Here is a 23,231-nt window from a genome sequence, read left to right as displayed (position 1 = left end):
GGCCCAGAGTCACTTCCCTTTTTCCAAAAAAAAAAATGGGGTTCCAATTCAAAAATTGACCCGACTACGGCCACCTGAGAGATTGGACCGATCTTTTTCAAATAACTAGCCTAAAAAAAGCTTTCAAAAACATCCTACAATAAAACCCCATGGGACCACGTCCTACAAGTGGGGACTTATTTTTAAAAAATTTAAAACAATTAAAAAATAAAAGAAGACGCATACGGTACCCCTAGAATCGGGCAGTTCCTCATACTCGATGGTGGGTACCAATGCACAAGCAATAATTGACTCGGGAGATTTTTTGAATTTTCAATTTTCCTTAGAATCATATGTGGAACATGGGATAACCAGCTTGAACCTCCTGTGTTAACTTGAATGTCTCGAATCATGTATTGAGCAATGATTGAGATATCACAATTGCATTTCAACAATGAAAAGGCCTTAACTTAGCCAAAGTATTAAGCTTAAAGCCTCATATGGAAGAGGAATAATTGGCAAAGGCTCTAGTTAGGGGCACCTATCAAGACTAATATAGATAATGAGTCTTGATAGGGTCACTGTACGTGTATTTGACATCCAATCTGTTGATTAGATATCATAAAGACCTAGATGAAGGGAGAAAACAATGTTCAACTTGATCCAAAACTTTTATGGGCTCCAAAAAGTTTTTAATGGTCGACACTCACTCATTCAACACTGTTTCCTGTAATGTGGTCCACTTTAGGTTGGGATATACCTCATTTTTAGTCTCATACCCTAAAATGATCTAGAAAAATAAATGGACAGGCACGGATGAAACACATACATCATGGTGGGTCCCACGGAGCATCAACCATCAGCCATTGGCTGGTGGCAGGGGGAGTAGCCAATCCGTTTCCGTGGACCATACCAGGGATAAGTACGGTATCTAATGCAACTTGCATTAAATGCAAGAATCACAGGCTTGGACGCGGATTTCCTGAGGAAGTTCCTGCGCTGGGAACTTAGGTGGGGCCCACCGTGATGTTTGTTAGAAATCCACCCGTCCATTTTTTTATTTTTTATTTTTGGGATTCATTTTGGTACTTGAAAACAAAAGTGAGCAGGATCCAAGACTCAAGTGGGCCGCAACAAAGAGAAAGGTGGGTAGGAAAATTCCTACCGTTGAAACCTCCCAGGGGTCTACAGTGATGTCTACATGCCATCCATAGCGTTCATAAAGTCATTCCCACCGGGATGAACCGAAAAAACAAATATTATCTTGATTCAAAACTTTCGTGGCCCCAAGAATATTTCAACTATGGACGTTCAATCCTCACGTTTTCAGACCACTTGAGTATTGGATCCGGCTCATTTTTTGCCTTATGTCCTAAAATGATCTCAAACCGGATGGAAGTTGTGGATTTCTCACAAGCATAACAGTGGGTCCCACCTAGGTTCCAAGTGCAGGAACCCCCCGCGAAAGGCTTTCGCAGGAAATCCGCGTTCCACAGGCTTTGGCCGGCTCGGCCTATGTTGAACAATGCGTGATGGGCTTGGACAGAGCACAGCCGGACCCCACACTCTCATAGTGGGGCAACCTTTCTGGACCGGTTGCATGCCATAAGAAACACACCCGAGGCCCCACCAGCATCTTTTGCTGCTGTACATACCCACTTCGTAGAGAAAACCACTCCATGCAGAGCAGCCAGGGCCGCCTGTGAGCCATAGCAGAAGAGGGTCCTCTTTTGGGTTCTTCTCAGACTCCACACAAAGTAGTAAAACAGCTGGTCTTCTTCCAACTCTCCAACTCCAATGTACCTACAACAATCCCATTCTATAGTATAACATATGCAACACCCATCATAACCATAACCAATGTAGATAGCTTCTGGGTTTTGAGCTTACCCGGTTTCTAGATGAAATGGGAGTGGTCCAGTGAAGCCTGGCAAAGATCTGACCGTTGATTGAGAGAATAAAAGCTATGGGGAGAAGGAAAGGAGTAGAATGAGGGAGATGGACTGCAACTTCCGTTCCATTTTGCGCCTTCAAAGTTCCCAAAATGGGATAATTATATTAGAGGACCGGTCTGATGGTCCGCAAGACTAGTGAATTCAATGGTCGTTAGAGGTGGGACACGACGCCAGTTGTCAGATACCGGACACGTATTGCCTAGGATCCACCTTAATTTTTGTGAGAAATCCACCCGGTCCATCCGTGTTTAGTTTAGTGGGATTAGTCATAAAGCGTGGCTTAAGTTAGCCATGGGATTGTAATTAATGGACCATGGAATGTCACGTGTAAAGGACACGTGAATGGATGACACGGATAAAACACATGCATCTATGTGGGGCCCATAGATATACCGGATTTTAAAATTCATTGATGATAACCAAAATCCCACGATATATTTACTTTTGGTAGTGGATGATATGATAGCTGGATTAATCCAATTGGATAGACCATATGTAATTCTATGCCACCTAATTCCAAGTTCCAAAACACGGCCGATGTTTAATTCTACTAAACTCTTAGGCCTGTTTGGCCGGCTGGATTAGATGGTCTGAGGCAGGATGGAAGTGCATCTGGTCCTGTGCCAATTCCACTCCATGTTTGGGAAGAGTGGAAAAGCTTGGAAGTTGGCTAGATGGAAACGTATCGGTCCCGTGCTAATATCACTCAATGTTAGCAAGTTGTGTAGGTCCCACCATGATATGTGAGCTATATCCACACCGTTCACCCATTTTTTGAGATCATTTTAGAGTATGAGCCAAAAATTCAGGTAGATCTAAAGCTCAAGTGGACCCCACCATAGAAAGCAATGGGGATTGAATACTTACCGTTGAAAACTTCTTTAAGGCCACATAAGTTTTGGATCTGCCTCATTTTTAGGCCCATGTTATAAAATGAGGTTACAAAACAAATGAACAGTTTAGATATAACACATGTGTGTTATTGTCAATAGTTTCAAATGATGGTGGGTATATCCTTTCAATGTACCACCGTATTACATAAAAAAAGGGCATTAAGCTTATCCCACGGCAACAGGGAACAGTCCCTGCCATGGGTAATAAAGAAGTTTTTTGAATCCCATCCCACCTAAAACCGGGGGATCGGTCCGGCCAAACAGGCCCTTAAGTTCATCAACTAGCTTAGCCATACAAAATGATATTTGTCTATTTTCAATGGAACTCAAGATCATTCAAATCTGCCATATTTTGGGAGCCACGTAGTTGGGCGATGATCCAAAACTCAGATCAAACAAATGCCGCGGCCATTCTATATTTGGTATTGAATGTGAGCATTCTATAAAAAGATCAATGGTTTTCTGTCAACTTCACAAACCAATGGTCAAGAAAACTCTTTTTTTATTTTTTCTTTTTTGTTAGCTCTTTAGTACACCCCTTTGGGGTGGTTGTTTTACATCATGTCCAATCTACAATAGGGCCTAGAAGATGGATGGTTCTAATCATAAATATGCATAATTAACACTTAAATAGATGGAGGAGTGTAATTATAGATGCTTTTTAAGGGCGGTTCCGTGTTGTAAGGCATGACACTCATAAATAGCTTAAGTTAATTAACACTTAAATACATAGAGGTGGGGTTCCACTCCTTACCCGAGTGCTGGACTCTAAGAAGTTTCAACACGAGGTCTTGGGTTCGAAACCCATAGGTGGTGAAATCCTACCATGGTGTGCGCGGGTCAAACACTAATATCAGCTCAAACACTAATATCAACTTAATTGATCAAAAAACTCTTGTGGCCCTTAAAAGGTTTTTTTTTATGATGGGTGTGGCGAGTCTCGCTATAGCTAAACCATGTCAGTAACTTAAGTAACTTACATGGTATATTGGTTAGCTTGTTAGTACACACTGTATTGTGTTTACACACTCCACTTTTAGCCACCCGAAGATGTAGGGTTATCTTCGCACCTCGTGGACAAAGAATACCATCATATGAGCAGCAGGTAAAAGAATTATTTTAACCTTTAGTACGTAGTTCACTGTGGCCCACCTAAGCAGTGGAACACAGTATGCTATTTCAGCATGGATAACTAAGAATCGTTTCCAACTAAATGGAAGATCTTAAACATGTGTGCCTTGTTTGGACATATGCTTGTATGTGGATCGGCATGCCACAGGGCCGGACATGCTTGTACAATTTGGAAATCTCGAGATAGTTGTGTTTGGTCGTCGCGTGGGTGCAAAACTTGGAATTGGGGTAGGTCCGTGATCGGTGGGCCCCACTATGATGTATGTATTTTATCCACAACATCCATCTATTTTCCGGATCATTTTAGGGATTACCCAAAAGTGAGGTAGATCCATATCTCAGGTGGACCACATCACAAGAAATAGTGGTGATTGAACGCTACCATTAATTAAGAACTTCTTAAGGGTCACAAGTTAGGATGAAGCTATAGTTATGTTTTCCCTGCGTCTAGGTCTTTGTGACCTAATCAATAGGTCCGATGGAAAATAAACATTACAGTGGGGCTCAAGAAGTTTTTCAATGGTGCATAATCATCACTGTTTCCTATGGTGTGGTCCACTTGAGATTGGATCAACCTCATTTTTTGGATCATCCCCTAAAATGATTTGAAAAAATGGATGAACAATGTTGATAAAACACATACATCATGGTGGGGCCCACATAGCACGAACCATTAGCAAAGTCACCACTAGCATGCAATCTCAGAGAAACACTTGACTTTTTCCGAGAATTTTTCGATAATAACAGCTACATTTAGATATCTATTTTTTTCGTAAACAACATCACTAATTTGCGGCCATTTTTGTTATTCAAGGAAAAATCATAGTTTAAAATAATGGAAGTTATAGAAAACTAATCGAAGGCATCCTTTGACAATAACCCGATTCGTCACGTAGCTTAATGAAAAATGCATTTAGAAAGGTTCCGGGATGTGAATAACAAATTGATTGGCTTTACCACCGCATTGACGCTGCTTTTGTCGACCCAATGTAAGCGGATTGATTGGTGGTGTGCCACCCACTTGGTGTGTTTACATCACCATGTTTTTTGGGCCCCACCATAATGTATGTGTTATATCCACACTGTCCATCCATTTTATGATATCCTTTTTGCCATTGCCGAAAAATGAGGTAGATCGAAAGTACAAGTGGTCTTTCGATCCCCATTGCTTTCTATGGTGAAGTCCCTTTGAGCTTTAGATTTGCCTCATTTTTCTGTTCAAGAACTGAAATGAGCTCATAAGATGGATAGACGGTGTGGATATAAAACATACATGATGATGCCGCCTCACCAACCAGGTTCATCACACGGATCCACTTTCGTGTGACCATATCCACGTGAGCTGGTTTGGTGTTACCCGGACGCGGATTGCGTCCTACCGCGCCTGTCTTTAGCCACGAACGGGCAGTTCTTTGGGCGGACCCACCGTGGTGTATCTGTTTATCCATGCCGTCCATTGCTTCTTTCAGATCATTTTAAGTTATGTGCACGTAAATAAGGCAGATCAAAAGCTCAAGTTGACCACACAAAATAATAAGCTTGGATTGCATTAAATGCAAGAGTCATCATTTGGTCTACGTGAGCATTGATTTTACCTCATTTTTATGCTTACAACTTAAAATGATACATGGAAAGTAATGTACGGCATGAATAATCAGGTACATCAGGGTGAGCCCCGCCCACAGAACGTCCCATTCGTGGCTAGATATGGGCGGAGTGGGAAGCAATCCGAGTCCGTCATCCTGACCGCATGCATGGGGAGCACTTTAATGAATGTATTATATATCCACACTGTCCATTCGTTTCTCCATCTGATTTTAGGACTTGATATCAAAACTTAAGAAGATTGAGATCTCAAGCAGACCACGTCACTAGAAACCGTGGTGATTGATCATTAAAATGTTTTGGATCAGGATCATGATCTCTATAATTTTCCTTCATCAGGTCTCGTCAACAAGCTGGATGGGAAATCAACATTAGGCGGGCCTTAGGTAGTTTTTAACAGTGGGCATTCAAGACCACTATTACCTAATCCCTGTGATGTCGTCTCACTGGTTAGACTACCTCCCTGGCAGGCACGGATTAGGTACTACCCTGCCTGTTCCGACCTTGGCAGGCACGGATTTTCATCCACACTGTCCATCCATTTTTCCATATCATTTAGATTTTGAGCCTAAAAACAAATAATATCAAAGGTTCAAGTAGATAATGCGCGATGTCAAAGAATTTTTATCATAAAATTTTGAGGCCACATCATTTGTAATGGGTGTAGAAATATATCATAAATGAGCAATGGGCATTTTGATATAATCTTAGAAAACCTACTTTAAAATGATATTTAACCGATACAGCATGCAAGAGTCGTGCACGAGGAGGAGTGACTTTTGTAATAAAGGACAACAAGCTTAGCCTCTTAGAATGTCTTAAAAATAATCTTCAAAGGAAAAAGAATGCAAGATATCACATATCCATTTGCAGTAGAAAGCATTATATATATGTATATAATATACGCTCAACCTAATATAGCATTGGTGGTTACAATGCTTGAGAGATACATGTCAAATTCAGAAATTAATCATTGGACAGCCGTAAAGAAAGTGATCTGATGCTTGTAAAGGATAAAAAAATTTGTGCTCATAGATAGACGAATTGATCAGCTGGAGCTGAATAGATATACATATTCAGACTTCACCAGGTGCCTTGACAGTCGGAAGTTCACATCAAGATATATTTTCATAATAACCAACATAACTGTTTTGTGAAAGAGTACAAGATAGACATTTTGGCTTTATCCACCATGAAAGAAGGATTTATATCCTGTTACGAGGCCACATGCCCAGCGAATTGGTTACAAAATCTTTATTTATGGGCTTCATATTATGGATTTAGTTTCAAAGCCTCCAAGAATCTACTATGATAATAATTTAACAGTTTTCTTCTCAAATAATAATAAAAAGTTTGTCTTAATAAGTTGAGACACATAGACATAAAATTTCTAGTTGTGACTAAGAGAATTTAGGATCATCTAGTGTTTGTAGAATACATCAGCATGAAGTTGATAATTATAGACTCATTAATTAAGTGATTACGTCCCATTGCAAACGAGAAATTAGTCAATGATATGAGATTGGTTAATATTAAAGATGTATTTAATTAGTGGGAGAAATATATGTAAGAATTCTATAAGGTGGGCCTTATTGATGAACGGTTTGGAGTGTCCTAAGGGTTGGATAATGTGATCGGGTATACCAGTGGGCCCCACTAAGTTGTGATACATTCAGAAATTCATGTAAGGGGTGAAGTGCTACAACTGTGATACACACACAGTGTTTTAAAGGAACTAGGATTGTCGAATTTATGTGGAGCCATAGGGAGAGGAGTTTTAATGGGTTTCAAACTCCTCTGCCTTATTGATGAACGGTTTGGATTGTCCTAAGGGTTGGATAATGTGATCGGGTATACCAGTGGGCCCCACTAAGTTGTGATACATTCAGAAATTCATGTAAGGGCTGGAGTGCTACAACTGTGATACACACACAATGTTTTAAAGGAACTAGGATTGTCCAATTCATGTGGAGCCATAGGGAGAGGAGTTTTGATGGGTTTCAAACTCCTCTGCCCTCTGCAGTATAAAACAGGGCTGGGTCCTCAATCCAACACCATTGACAGAAGTTACAGCCCCATCGCGGCTTCTCTAATGGGTGTAAGGAGAGGAAGAACTCAGTGATTCTATCTACAACAATGGCGTCTTAATCAGGTACGTCATGTATTCAATATTCTTGATCTCCATATCTAATGCACAGCAAGATCCTACGACTATTCCGCAATAAGATCTTATAGTTGGTATCAGAGCTACTGTGCATCAGGTATGAAGTCTCAAATCCAGTAATTGAAATTTCGAATCTCCAATCAAGTTATTGGGATTTTGAATCTCAAATCGATCAGGGATTTTCGGATTCCCAAATTAGTGATTAGGAATGCTCAATTCCCAAATCAAAATCAATTAAGGACTTTAATCCCAAATTCAGAATCACAGATTAGGGATTGGGATTCCCATATCAGCAATTAGGGATTTCCATCCCCAAATATTGACTATTGGGGATTTCAGATTGGAATCCCAAATCCAATTACGATTGGGGAATTTTGGATCCCAAATTCCAAATTGCCTATTAGGGATTTCAAATCTCTAGATTTGGAAGAAATTGAGGATTTCTATCACGCCCCAAACCCGAAAATCGGATTCACAAGAATCCCGATTGCTGAATCCGGTGCCAACAACCTTCGTAGTGTCCCATTCTCGGCTCCTGGTGCCCATATACCAGGTTCCGATCCTGGGATCCTACAAGGAGAATTTTTCAATGTTCATTTATCTTGTAAGAAGCATAACCACAAGTTTACCCAAATCACAAAAGCAACATCATCATCACATATCTACTAATATAAACATTTGAATACAATGCTGAAAGGGAAATACATATGTCGAAATCAAAGCCCCAGAAGTCAGCTACATGCTTCGAGCTCCATGCTGCTGTAGCCTAACATCACCTGCACGCATCTATCGTGCATAGGCTTATAAAAAGCTTAGAGGGTGGTGTAAGTGTGTGCACAAGGTAAGTACCAAGTATTCAATATAATGCCATAATCATACAACATCAGAAAATACTGGTAAGATGATGAATCATACGATATTAAAGTAAGTGAAAATACTAACAAGTCCATGAGTCAATCAATATTAGAATACGCAATACAGATCAGCTACGCAAATGAGGAGTCATAAAGAGCCAAAATATTAAATGCCGAAGATGCAATGCAATATACAATTTCCTGATGAATTTACAAATAAAGTCAGCCGTATCTAGATCGTATAAAAGTGGAAACACAGTAACCCAAAATGTCATATGCAGCAGATGAAATGCAAGGTGTGGTGTGAATGGAATGACTATGCTGGACTGTGAAGTCGAGTTGATAGTACGTAGTATCGCAAGCTACGGGGTCCATCACAAGGGACTTCTATCCAAACTAGTCCCGTACCTAATTTGGATAGTCAGTCTCAATGTGGTAAATTCCTGATCTTCGCATGCCCCAACTGGAATCCTAGCCATTACGAAGGCACATGTAACATATAGTTGCGTACCACTAGCCCGAGTGGATAGTGAATGAATGAATGAATGAGTATGCAACTCCTACTTAATAAGTCCAATATCAGTACAGTTCATCTCTGGGATCATCACCGGGGTCTAGTACACTCTACACCAGCTTATCGCCCCATCAAGCGTACAACTGGGTAAGTGAAAGAGACCTCACTATCCGCCTGGCTAGTAGTCAGCCAATATCTACTTGGCATGTTGATAGCGGACCCATTCACGAGCTAGTCAAACTCAGCCTAGCTATGCCTACTCCCTCAGGCAGGTAAGGCCACACTCTCTCTCAACCAACCACGACATAGTGGGAGACACGACCTACTGGTATACACTCCTCATGCACTCATACATATCCACTCGGTCTCGACGTTGGAGCGTCCTTTGGTACCAAGAGAGTTTAAGAATTTTCATCTAGGGCCATCTATGGCAGCCTGATGCTAATAACATATTTTCGGTATCCCATTTGGCCATCCACAATATGCATGTCGAGGCTACGGCCCTGATGTCGCTAGGGCGTATAGTAATCATAATGCAAGATGCATGAGTCATACAATCCAGTCATGCATCAATCCTACACATACCGTACACTCATGTGAGATAACCTCCGTCTATCAGGGAGTCTCATAACAACCTGCTTAATGATATATGCAATGGTCAACCGCATCTCATATCAAACATGCAGACGATGCGTATGGGCATGTATCATGATGCTATGTTGTCACATACTTGTAATCGGTATCGGTAACCAACATCAACAGTCAACATTAATAATCAACCTAACAAAGGGCCTAAGGGAAGGTCACAATGAGGACTTTCAACCATCATTCCCCATCAATGTGGACATTTAACCAACGTAACGGTTCATACATACATCACATTGGGCCTCAACCTTGGGCCTTGAATACATCACAATGAGCTTCATCATATGGGCCGGAAATACATCACATGGGCCTCATCACATGGGCCTTAAATACATCACATTGGGTCTCATCATATGGGCCAAAAATACATCACAATGGGCCTCGTCGATGGGCTTCAAATACACAATAGGTGGGCCCTACACATGGGTCTAATATACATAACAGGTGGGCCCTGCACACATGTCAAATGAGCCCCAACGGATGGACAGTGTGCCTGCTATATACTCATCAAGGTCGGCCGCATAAGTGGACGACATGGATAAAATACGTACAACATGGTGGGCCCCATCCACCGCCAAAATAGATGGATGGTACGGATATAAACCACACACATCATAGTGGTGGGGTCCACATCCTAGCTGGACAGGAAGGCATGGCTAAAACACACGTATCAAGGTGGGTCATACGTCCATCAAAATGGACAGACAATATGGCTATAGAATACATGCAATCAAGGTGAGCCCGTCTTAAAATGATTTGGAAAATTGGATTGACGGCATAGATATACGATACATACATCACGGCAGGTCTCGCAGATGGTCGGCATGGATGCAAAACAGGTGGGTGGCGTAGAATACACCACATAATTCAAGTGGGCCTCACGGAACTTGCTAACGTTAATACCTCAGCTATCAAGTTGGTGTGAGGTACTCCAGTCAATCCACATCCACCGTCCACGGATTGGACGGTGCAGATGCAATACATTAAATCAAGGTGGGTCTCAACAACGAGCCATAAATACATTAAGATGGGCCTTAACATACGGCCACAAATACATCAAATGGGCCCTCATATGGCAAGTGGCCCACATTAGATGGGCCATGTTATATGGGCCACACCAATCAGCCATCAATAGAGATCATTATAGAGCATTAAATAAATAAATAAATAAATAAATAAAATGAATCATACCCAAAGATCATCTGGACCATACTACAACCAACAGTGGTGATATTAATTTCTCACTTTTAAATTCCAGTGGACTCACCATAACATTTAATTTCCATCCAGACTATTCCCATGGTCACAAAGACCTAGGGTGAAACAAATATCATATTGATCCAAAGCTTTTGTAACCCAAAAGGGGTTTCAATGGTAGGCATTCTCTCCATTGTTTTCTATAGTGTGGTCCACCTGACAACTGGATCCGTCTCATTTCCTTATCTCAAGCCTCAAAATGAGCTTTCAAAATGGTTGGACTATTTGGATGCAACACATGCATCATGGTGGGTCGCACAGGGATAGACAACATAGATAAAGCATATACGTCAAGGTGGGGGTCCACATTGATAAAAGGTGTGGATACAATACATACATCAGTGGGTCCCAGGTGGGGCCCACCATAATGTTTATTTTCCACGCAATCTGTTGAGAAGGTCACATAGACCAGATGAAAAAGAAAAAAAAATTTCATAATGAACCAGAACTCCTGTTACCCAAAAAGGGTTTCAATGGCAGACGTTCAATCACACTATTTCCTACCGTGTGGGCCACCTGAGCCTCACACGATGGCTAGTCTTTGGCAAGGGCCCATTGTCCTAAGGGGCCTATTAAATGCATGGTACTGATGTTCACACACAGCAAGGTGGGGCCCACATCTGGGACTCAGGCTCCCTGCCTCTCTTACCCATCATCAGCAGGCAACAACGTTCTGTGCTGCTGACGCTGCAGTAGCAGGCGCTGCATGTTTGATTGTTTTTTTTGAATTTCCAAGGATTTTCCTAGGTGGAGCCCACATAAGGGGAATCCGACCCAACCATTGGTTTCCATAGCTCGACACAAACCCATCAAGCCTAATATTCGATGGGTTTTGGTGTACAGAAACATCAGGATGTATTTCAATGGTAACAATACTATTCTCCATGCTATGGCCTGCCAGAAAGTCAGATTAGCGTCATTTTTCCGCTCAACGCCTAAAATGGGCTGGGGAACGGGATAGACGGTGTGGATTAAAGCCATATATTAAAGTGGGGCCTACATGAGTAGCCTACACTTCACTATTAGCCACCTCCCAAGTCAGTTCACTCCTCACTGTATGTCCAGCGTCCCTGGACGCTGGACAATGTGGGAACAACATAGGCATCATGGTGGATCCCACATAGACGTGGCCCACCCAAATACATCCTATAATGTATTATATTATATAATATTAAATATTATATATATATAATATAATATAATATAATATTATATTATATTAAGAACTTAGAAGCTCCCAACGTCCAGAGAGTCTGGACGCTGGTAGGGTCTCCATGTTGGCAGGGTGGGTCCACATGGTGTGGCCCACCAGAATTTCTGATGTGGTGTGTTGCCTGGATGGTACTCGTGCACGTATAAATGGTGGGGTCCACATGAGTGGGTCACTCCACTTATCAAGCTGATATATGGGTTTTCCTTTAATCAAACCCGTCCAAATGGACCGCTAGGTGGATTCACACATGGTGGACGGTGCAGATAGAGTACTTCCATCACCAAGGTAGGCCATCAATAAAAGGGGTGGAGAGAGAGAGAGAGAGAGAGAGAGAGAGAGAGAGAGAGAGAGAGAGAGAGAGAGATGTGAAGGGGAGGGACCCCGGGCCCTCTCTTGTACAATGCATACATCAAGTAGGTCCCATAACAAGTGGGCCCTTAAAATTGAAAAAAAGGTAAATCACCCACCTATTGGCCTCCTTCTTTCTCCCTTGGACTCCTACGCTCCTTACCTTCACTTTTGATGGTGGTTGATAGAGTTTTGATGGTGGGGATGATAGATGAGAGGGTGGGCCACACTTGTTGATTTTAAGAGCTTAGGGAGGCTTGGACCTAGGAAATTTTCAATTGCTTGGGTGTGAGGAGATGGAATGAGAGAGAGAAGAAAATAAAGGATAAAAGGGATGGGTGGAATGGTAGTTGTAAGGAAAGAGGATGGGGAGGCATGGGTGAGTTTGAATTTTTATAAAAAGAGGGATGGTTAGAGGAGAGAGAGGGTTAACTTGTGGAAAAAGAGGGATAGGTTGTTTGTACTTAGGGTATGGTGTGTACTTAACTTGGATGATTGATTGATTGATGGGACATGTTGTAGAGATTCCCTCGAGATTCACAACATATGACGTTTCTTCGGAATGAACGCAGTCCTACATCTTCTTGCCTAAGTATCGGATCGGTGCGCGATCGTGGCGTTAGAACCGTGGCGACGGCGCGGTCGCTAGGGTACAACTTTTGGTTTGAGCTGACTTTGTTATGCAGGACTCGACTCAAGATCACGTGTAAGCATCGAATACAGGTCGAGGGTTGCCAGAATTCGATCGGAAGGACCGTAGAAGCCTACGGAATGGTACGTACTAGGGTACAGGTCTTACAATTTCAATCCCATTAGGGTCTGGACAATCATACCAGTCAGGACACTTACCTTTGATCAGCTAGGCCGGGTGCCATAGTCGACCCTTAGATTGGCAGATAAAGGTGATGATTCGTTACAGGTTAAGGAGCCATTGTCGGCGTCTACAGGTTGCATCTTCATCCCTGACAACCGTAGTCACTATTTCGATGACATTTATGGCATCTTAAACTAATCCCGTGTCGTCGGATCTGCTGGAAATCCATGCAGAGGGAGGAAGACAATCTCTTTTTTGCTCGCGGGGAGGACAGCGGGGGAACTCTAACTCGAACTCGCCATCTGCTTTGATGCGGCATAAGCCCATTGAAAGGTTTATCAAGTTTGTGAATCCGATTCGGGTCCACTTCCTAGACGTGCGACGGGATCGGGACCCATATTTCGTGTACTTAATTATTGGGCCTGACCCGTTAATGGGGCCCATTACTGATGGGCTTGGGCCAACTGGGATCACCCCTCGTCCTTGTAGTGGGCCACGTTCATGAATAGGGCAGCACCCTTTACATTACGAGCCCCTTTTGGGCTCATTTGCCTTAAGCATGGATTCGATTACACTGGGCCCCACAACTATGGATCCTTTCGATCCAGCAGTTGGACCATAATTGTGGATCAGGTGATCTGATGGGCCTTGTATGGGCCATAAGCCTAGGCTCACAGCTATGTACTATTATCTTGGCCAATGAAGTGTGCTTGGTCCCACTTTAGTTTAAGAGTTGGGCCAAATCCATGGGCCACGAAGTCTTGTGGGCTCTATACATGTGGTCCCCTGTTTGGGTCTATACCCACTTAAGATTTATTTTGGGTCCATTTTGGCCTCTTGGGCTGATCCTTAATTTAGACTTGGGCTTAAATTGGGTTTGTCTAGCAACTCATCTTAGAAAACACATCATGGGCCCACTCCAGTTAATTATGGGCCCAGTTAAGGCCTAGTGGTTGACCAGGTGAAACTACTATTCTAAGCCCATACCATTTTAATTCAGCCCAACTCAGGGAATGTTGAATGCACGTTTAATGTCTGAGCCTTCCCTTTGGGGACAATTTTGGGATCCGTTGCTTATATCTGAGCTATCTATTTAGCTTAAAATGAGTGTATAATCTAGATCATTCACTTGATGGGCAATAAATAATACGGATCTTTCATCATGTGGACATTATGAATTGGATCTGATCTGTCCATATTATGGACACTAATGTAATGATCTAACCATCAATTTGAATTGTTCCATGCCAACTGTCTATCATGTGAATGGTAAAGGCTAGACTTGTAATGCTCATTGATGATGATCAGATCATATAGAGTCTTGATTCAGCCCTATTGTGAGCCCATTACACATTCTTTGGGAATTGATATAGACTGTAGGAATGAATAAGGAAAAGTGTAACACCCCGTACTTTACATTACTTGGGTGTTACCATAAAGACCTAACTTAATGTATACACAAACCCGACTCATTTGAGTGTTAACTTCATTCTAACATAAATCAGATCATTAAGAACCCTCTCCATCCATAGATTGAGTCATCCAACCGTTGATTTACAAGAAGGACTATCACATCATCAAAGAATACACACCGAAGTGCAAAAGACCTAATTCTGGGAACCCAATAGGGATAAAACATCAATTGAAACTTTGTTAGATTGATAAAGCCGTGCAAACTTAATTTTGGGAACCAGGTCGTCAAATCCATCATTCATTAGTCAGTGATATCTGATCAAATAAAATCCTCACGCTAATGTAACAAATGAGCTATTCAATCCCATATTAGCCATTAAATTCCGTGTAATTAGTCCTAAATCCTAAATCACCGAGAAATTTGTTTTATGGAACGAATCGGCCATAGGAGTTTCACGAGTCGTGGGTTAACCATGAATTTAGGGAGCGTGACCATCTAGCTTTGAACTTAACCATTAAAAACTTGTCCAGATATACTTTAAAATCCTTGAGACCATTAATAATCAAATGAAGGTAATCTGACCGTCAGATTGATGGAAATCAACATAGAAGGACCACAATTCCTTGATATGGCCTGCCTGAGTTTCTGATTTTCCTCATCTTGGGCTGGATACCATTTCAGGGACTGTAAAACCCATTGGACAGAGTAGATTTCTCAAAACATCTGTGTGGGCCCCACACTTAAGGGTGCGTGTGCACAAACTGTGCAAAACAGCAGTGCACCAGAACAGGGAACCCGGTCAAAGTTGCTTTAACCCGACAACTTCCGAAAGAAAGAGAAAAACTCTCTTTTTTCACATTTTTACCTCCCGTGGTGCGTTTAAACGAGCAGCAGCCGCTGACATCGTCCATGGACCACTATTAGATCTCGGATCGGTGATCCGAACCGTCTATCTCTTAGATCTGGGACCGTTGATTTTAACCATAACCGGATTTCAGGTTACAGAGCACACGCGTGCACACGAACGAAGGAACAGCCCACCTATTCGAAGGCATGTAAAACTCCACACATCCCTGCTTCGCTGGTAAATCCAATCGGCCAGGATTTTCTGAAATTCCAGCCACATGGAGCGTATAGTCGAAATCACCATCCCATTTAGGGAAATACTTCCGCCATCAGCCAAATTGCGGAAGGAATCTTTCCATTCCGAGAGCTGGTGAAATCCTAACCATTCCCCAGAAACCTCCCATGAGAAATTTGGGACGTTGAGTCTAGGGCTATCTGAAAATCTCGTAGCGAACTGAGATTTTGGCGAGACGTTGTTACGGCGCGAGTCGCCTCCACTTTAGAAAGAATGTGGTAATAAACGGTCCCTGCTCACTGTAAAGAGGGACCCACAAGCCTTCTGGACCATCCAAAAGCCTTAAATCAAAGCATAAGCCGTTAAAGCAAAAATGGCCATGATCGTAGCCGTCATCTTCCCCGTTGAGCTGAGATAATCATCATCCTATGGTGGGCCTTGTTCTTTGATCTTGGACGTTCATCAAGTGACCCAGGATTCCAGAACATCATCTCCATTTGTCGTTAGTCACCGTGCAGGAAAATCTGGCCACGTCGACTACAAATTCCACAATGACTTTCGAGTTTACACTCGACCCGGGATTAACTAATCTCTGATTAGTTGAACCTAGAATAGGTTAAGAGGACATATAAGAGGATGCCCTTTTAGGGAAACACTTTCCAAAGAAGGAAAGCTGAAAAGAGAGTGAGAAAAGGGAAAGAGAGGGCACCGTTTTCAAAGTTGCACTACATCGAGTCGACTCAGTTCGAGTCGTGGCCGAGTCCAGCTTCCCAATTGGGCTTTCCATCAGAGAGAGAGAGGTAGAAGAAAGAAAATAAGAAAGAAGAAAATCCAGAGAGACTGAAAGCAGAAGAGGAAGAAGAAGAAAGAAAGAGAAGAGTAGAAGAGAAAGTCGGGGCCGCTGTCATCGTGCCGCACCAACTTGACTCGCTGTTGAGTTGTTGGGTCGGTCTAGGTCTGCTGGACGAGTTTGGCAGAGAATAAGAAATGAAGAGTAGAGAATAGGGAGTAGGAAGGGAATAAAGGAATAAAGGAAGAAGAAAATAAGGAAGAAAGAAGGAGAAGTGAATTGCCAGGGTGTAGGATTGGGTGCCGAGTTGCTGGTATTGTCGACTCGCTGCTGAGTCACTGTTACAGCTGGGGGTCAACTAGTTGTGTTGTGAGAAATGGTCGAGGTTGTCGGGCTGAGTAGAGCAGAATAAGAGAATAGAAGGAAGGATGGATAAAGAAATGGAGCAGGGTGGTAACTACTGAGTCAGGTTGACTCACCCACTCGACTCAGGGCTGAGTTAAGGCCTGGTCTGTGCAGACCTAGCTGGATGGGTTGGAAAGAAAAGGAGGAAGAAGAAAAGTATAAAAAGAGAAGAGGAATATCAAATGTAGAATGGGATCAGGTTGGATTGCCATCGAGTCATGTACCGAGTCGACTCAGCAATCTGTGTCGATACCAAATTTCCAGAGCTGTTGCTCGATTGTTTAGGCTGAAGTGTTTTGATACGGAGGAGGAAGGAAGCAAAAGGAAGAAGGAGAGGTATTGCTTTATTATTTTTAAAATAATATTTGTCATCGTCAACATTATTATTATTATTATTTTGTTTAGTGTTATTACCATTAAAATTGTCCTTATTATGAATTCTTACTGAATTATTATTATTGATTACTTCTATTATTATCATTGATTTTAATATTCTTAGTTATATTATCATAATAATATTAAATATTATTGGTATTTTAATTTTTAAATTTTTGAATCATTATTATTATTAATATGTATTTTGCCCTCAAATCCTCAAATTCTAAATGGTTCTCCAAAATCCTAAATGCATTGATTGAAAGACCTAGTTGTAACCCAAAACCGAATAAATTAAGTAATGCTATGATCTAACTACACTAATCATGTTAATCATGTTAGATGTCGATCTTAAAGTGCGAATATGCAACTCTAGCAACATTGAGAGATAATTCGACTCCAAGGTGAGGATCACCCTTCAAGCTTTTTCTACATCATGATAGTCATCTTAGTTCATTTATTTCACTAATTGCTTAATTTAATATTCTTAGAAGATGATGATAAATGTTAGTTCCATTCATGTAATTCCTCATAAATGATTGATGGCTAGATTTAGAATTCAAGCATGATCTTGAATATTCCTATTCTAGTTTAAATTGAACACTTCATATGTGTAAGTACTATTGATATTGTACGTGACTCGTTTTACTAGTTGCGATTTCTTTATGGTGTATTTAGAGGCCCTCGAATTAGTGGCCATTTCCGTAATGGATTAAATGAAATTATATGGTGGACTTACCATGTTATGGACCATTTGTTGCCTAGGTAGCTTTTGGGAAAATCCTTTTTTATCACATCCTTGGGATGGACTGCTTGCCTTATGCGGCTTTAAGGAATATTTGCCCTATGCGGCTTGAATGAACCATCTTCATATAACCTTGTGATGGTAAGTTCCACTTGTAGAACCATAACTGGCCACTAGTTGAGTATGTTACCTTTAAACGTCCTATTAGTTAGTCTCATGAGCCAGGGATGGTGGAATGAGACGCTATACCTGAACTGTTGGCCTATGCTGGGTAACAAACCCCCCATAGTGACCTTTGAGCTTTCTTAAAATGCTTGCTTGAAATTGAAATAATAATGATTAGGCTAATCATGCATTTTCAAGGCATGCGGACTTTACCGGGCGGTCGATGACATGGGGGTCTTCGTAGATCACTATAGGTTGTACCATACAATATTTTATTGGGTGATTCTAAATTATTATTTCGTGCATTCGTACCGCTATGGGTGTCCTTGTTGCATGGACTTTTTCAGGTGCCTAATCCTTCTTAGGGCGTACGTTTGAGTACTTTTCCGGGAGACTAGTCCACCTTGGGTATCCTCATCGCATAGTCTTTTCTGGGTGGCTAGTTCTCCTTGGGCGTAACTTTGAGTACTTTTTCGAGTGGCTTGTTCTCCTTAGGCGACTTTTTGCCAGCTGGATGTGCATCCCCAGGTCTGTGAGCATGTGCATGCATCCATGCACTTAAATAAGATTATCTTTTATAATTTATTTAATGAATGTGTATTTAATGAACCTTATCTAATTTCCATGATAATTATTGTGTAATATTTGTTATATAGTCTCTGATAATTGTGCTTAATTATCTTGATGATACGATAAATCTTAAGGGTTATACCTCACTAGATAGCCATTGACGCTATCGAATCGTATTCAGTATGTAGGAGATGCAGATGATGCGTATGCTGGTGTTCATGTGGAATGGGAGGAGCCAGATGATCTTGCGACTCTCCATTCCTGACTTCATTTGTATTTAATTTATACTGTTATGTTTTGTAAAAGTTAAGACATTGGTTTATATAAGTTTACGGGAAACTACTCGAATATTTAATTTTGTATATTTGGACTCCCTTTTATACTTGACTTGCTTATATTTCACTAGTTTATTAACTCTGATAAAAAGAAAAAAAATGTACATGATATTTGAGCCACCGTTAAAGGTTAATGCTCGGGTTTTTGGAAAATGAGTAGTGTACTCGAGTTCCGGGAACCGGGGTGTTACAAAAAGCCTACCCATTTGTCTTTCTTTAAGGTTCCTCATTTTCCCAACGATTAATATTAACCGCCTTGTGGGCCAAATCAGACTAATTTATATAGTTAATCCATTGAGGGCAAGATTAAATCGCAATCCTAAGTCTTAAAGTCAAAATTTGTGGGATTGAATCTGACTGTGTTAGTCACCACAGTGACCTCAATAGGTGAAAATTTTCATGAATAAGGACTTGTGATATTGGGAATTTAGTTAAAAGATTGCATTCAGTTGCGTTCTCGTTTCATGCGAACGACGACGAAAACACAAACGATCACCATTTGACAGGAGCATGAACGAAGTGGAGTAAATGATGCTTATGATATAAAGCTGAAAGACTTATCTCACCCACAGGTGTTGAGTGTCTCAGATTTACATAATTGGCATCGCTTAGCTCATGTTCAGGAGTGTCACTTACATATTATCACTACCTCCCACAGGAGGAGTAATGATGATGTAACTGACTCTCGGCAGGATCAGATGTTTGGGCCCATCTTCATCCTGAATAGTTCAATTATAAGCCCTAATTAATTGAATTGTTAAGATTGCCTGATATTTGGTTTTATTCATGAATTGGTTTATGTAAACAAGTTGCTAATATGAGTATATTTTACAACCAGTTAAAATTCCAACTCAAACACATAAAGTTCCCATCCTAAACAAGTCTGACTATGTTCAATGGATAGAAGCTTTAGAGAAAGTCCTGAAATGCTTACATTTGAAGATCACTTCAGAAAATTCTGAACCGTCAAAATCCTTTGAAAACAGTCAGAATATTGATCTTGTAACCTCAGGACATGTACATGGACATAATGGAAATAGAAAAGGAAACATGGTTCTAATAAGAGATCTTCAGGACCTCATGGTCCTCCAGGTTCACCAGTTGAAAATCGACCTACGAATGGATCGAGCCGCAAGCAGGTTAAAGGTAATAATTATTTCTTTTGCAATAAGCTAGGCCATCAAAAGAAAGACTGTGTAAAGTATAAGCAATGACTCATAAAGAAGGTTAATAATTCTATTCTAGTCTATTTTGAATCTAATCTAATTGATCTGTCGATGAATTCTTGGTGGATAGATTCGGGAACCACTATTCACATATGTACTTCTATGCAGGACTTACTACAGACCAGGCCACCAACTGATGCAGAATGCTCGGTATACGTAAGCAATGGTGTTAAAGTTAACCTAGAGGCAATTGGAGTCAATAGGATTGGGTAAAAGTCTGATTATTCATCGGATTTGGTAGCTACATTTTTTTGTGCCTTCTATGAGGAGCAATCTAGTCTATATTTTTCGTTTAGATAAATTGGGATATTCGTTCCAATTTGAGAATAAAGGATTCGGTATTTACCTTAATTTGTTAAAGTTGGCACCGGCTCTATAGTGAACAACCTATATCGACTAGACTTGATTGCCTCACACGTCTATAATGTTAATGGCTTGTATGGAAATAAAGTAGGATCAAAACGTAGACTAGACTATGAGAGTTCCTCTAAGTTATGGCACATGTGATTGTATCATATATCTCGTGAGAGATTAGACACGATTTGTGAGAAGGAATTCTTTATTCTCTAGACTTCTCCGACTATAAAGTGTGCATTGATTGCATAAAAGGAAAACGCAAGGAGTGTAGGACTCTTAAAGTTGATACGTACGGATATTTGTGGACTATTCCCTATAGCATCTTGGAGTGAATACATATATTTTATTACCTTCATAGATGACTACTCATATTTCGGGTACCTCTACCTTATCAGTGAGAAATTAGATACCGTGGGTGATTTTAAAATCTATAAGACCAAAATTGAAAATCAACTCGATAAAATGATTAAAGTTGTCAGATTTGACAGTGGTGACAAATATTACGAGTAGATATGATGAATCAAGTCACAATCCAAGACTATTTGCTAGATACTTATAAGATTGTGGCATTTTCACCTAATATATATGCCTGGCACTCTAGAGCAGAATAGTGTGGCTGAAAGGTGTAATCTTACCCTTATGAATATGGTGCGGAGCTTGGTTAGTAATTCGACATTACCATAATCTCTATGGGGTGATGCGATTAAAATCGCAGTTCATATCCTTAACAAGGTTCCCAACAAGGCTGTAAGTAAAACCCCTTTTGAGTTGTGGAATGGGAGAAAACCAAGTCGCCGATATCTACATGTTTGGGGATGTCCTGCTGAGGCTAAATGTTATAACCCGCATGAATGGAAGCTCGATCCTAGAACCATAAGTTGTCTATTTAAGTTCAAAAGGCTATTGATTCTATTGTCATTCCCACTCTATCAGGATTGTTGAGACTGAGAATGCCAGATTTATTGAAGGCACTGAAAACAGTAGGAGCACGAACATTAAAAACTTTATATTTGAGGAAGAAATGACAGTGACGTTGGTCATAGTCACTCAAGATCATGTGGATATAAATGCTGCAATCGACCCTGTAGTTACCGTAGAACACCATGTTGAACCTCATGTACAATCCACTGATGAAGAAAGTCAAAATCACACCAACAAGCTAAACCATTAAGAAGATCCAAAAGAGAGAATACCAGTAAATCAAGACGATTACATCATATACTTATAGGAGCACGAGTTTGACATAGGGATGGAAAAGGATCATGAATCCTTTGCACAAGTCAAACAAAGTATTGATCCTTCTCGTTGGTTTGATGCCATAAAAGATGAGTTAAAATCCATGAGGGACAATAAAGTATGAGATCTTGTTGAGTTATCATATGGAATAAGGCTGATTGATTGTAAATAGATATTTAAAACCAAGCGAGACTTTAAGGGTAATGTCAAAAGATATAAAGTCAAACTTATTGCCAAGTGTTTTAACCAGCGTGAGGGCATTGACTTTAAGGAGACTTTTTCACCAATATCTACGAAAGACTTATTCAGGATCATAATGGCCCTTGTAGTTCATATGGATTTAGAGTTACATCAGATGGATGCAAAGATAATATTTCTCAATGAGGATCTGAATGAGAATGTATATATGTTACAAACCGAATGTTTTGTAGCCCATGGCTTAAAACATTTAGTTAGTAAACTAAAGAAATCCATTTATGGGTTGAAACAGGCATCACAACAATGGTACCTAAAGTTTCATGAAGTAATTTCCTCATATGGCTTTGAAGAAAGCACTGCAGATGAATGTATCTATATTAAAATCAGTGAGAGTAAGTTCATTATGATGATTTTGTATGTTGATGACATTTTTATTAGATAGCAGTGACATCAGGATATTGAGCGACACCAAGAAATTCTCATATCAAAGATTTGAAATGAAGGACCTTGGTAACGCCTCTTATGTCATTAACATTAAGATTTGTCATGAAAGATCTCGTGGACTGCTCAGCTTGTCACGAGGGCCTGCATTAATAGGATACTCGAAAGGTATGACATTCAAACCTATGCTCTTGGACAGTCACTCATTGTAAAAGGGTGATAAATTCAGTTCAGCAAATTTTAGTGTCCCAAGAAAGATTTGAAAAATAGTCGAATGAAGGAATTTTCATACGCGTCAGTAGTAGGGAGCATCTTGTATGCTCAAATATGCACGTCGCCGGATATTGCCTTTGTTGTTGGAATGTTAGGTAGATGCCTGTCTAATCCAGGATCGCAGCATTGCATAACTGCAAAGATAGTGTTACACTACCTACAAAGAATAAAGGACTTCGGAGTCACCTATAGGAGATCTAACCACTTGGAGTTAGTTAGATACTCACACGCAGATTATGCTGACTGCG

General features: G+C 40.8%; 1 pseudogene; it reads right to left on the bottom strand.

The window, feature by feature from the left end:
• The window catches only part of LOC131218039 (serine carboxypeptidase-like 1), a 93,105-nt pseudogene that overhangs the window by 56,817 nt on the left and 13,057 nt on the right, over positions 1-23,231 (bottom strand).

Source organism: Magnolia sinica, chromosome 11 (genome assembly GCF_029962835.1).
Source record: "Magnolia sinica isolate HGM2019 chromosome 11, MsV1, whole genome shotgun sequence".
NCBI classification, from domain to species: Eukaryota; Viridiplantae; Streptophyta; class Magnoliopsida; order Magnoliales; family Magnoliaceae; genus Magnolia; species Magnolia sinica.
The sequence above is the reverse complement of the archived record's forward strand: the minus strand, read 5'-3'. Positions and strand labels throughout refer to the sequence as shown.